Genomic DNA, 273 nt, shown 5'->3' with positions numbered 1-273 from the left:
ACTAGGGGAGGTATAAGGGCTCCCGGGGTGCTATAGAGGCCACAGGAGATCCCCCCCTTGCACCCTAGAGGAGCTATAGGGACCCCAGGGGTGCTATAGTGGCCAAAGGAGACTTCCCCTTGCACCGTAGAAGAGGCATAAGGATTCCAAGGGTGCTATAGACGCCATAGGAGACCCCCCTGCTCGCACCATAAAGGACCATTAGGGTCCCCAGGTTTGCTATAGAGGCCACAGAAGATTGCCCCGCTTTGCATGCTGGAAGAGCTATAAGGA

This window comes from Eurypyga helias, unplaced genomic scaffold, assembly GCF_000690775.1.
Source record: "Eurypyga helias isolate BGI_N326 unplaced genomic scaffold, ASM69077v1 scaffold16737, whole genome shotgun sequence".
Taxonomy (NCBI): domain Eukaryota; kingdom Metazoa; phylum Chordata; class Aves; order Eurypygiformes; family Eurypygidae; genus Eurypyga; species Eurypyga helias.
The sequence above is the reverse complement of the archived record's forward strand: the minus strand, read 5'-3'. Positions refer to the sequence as shown.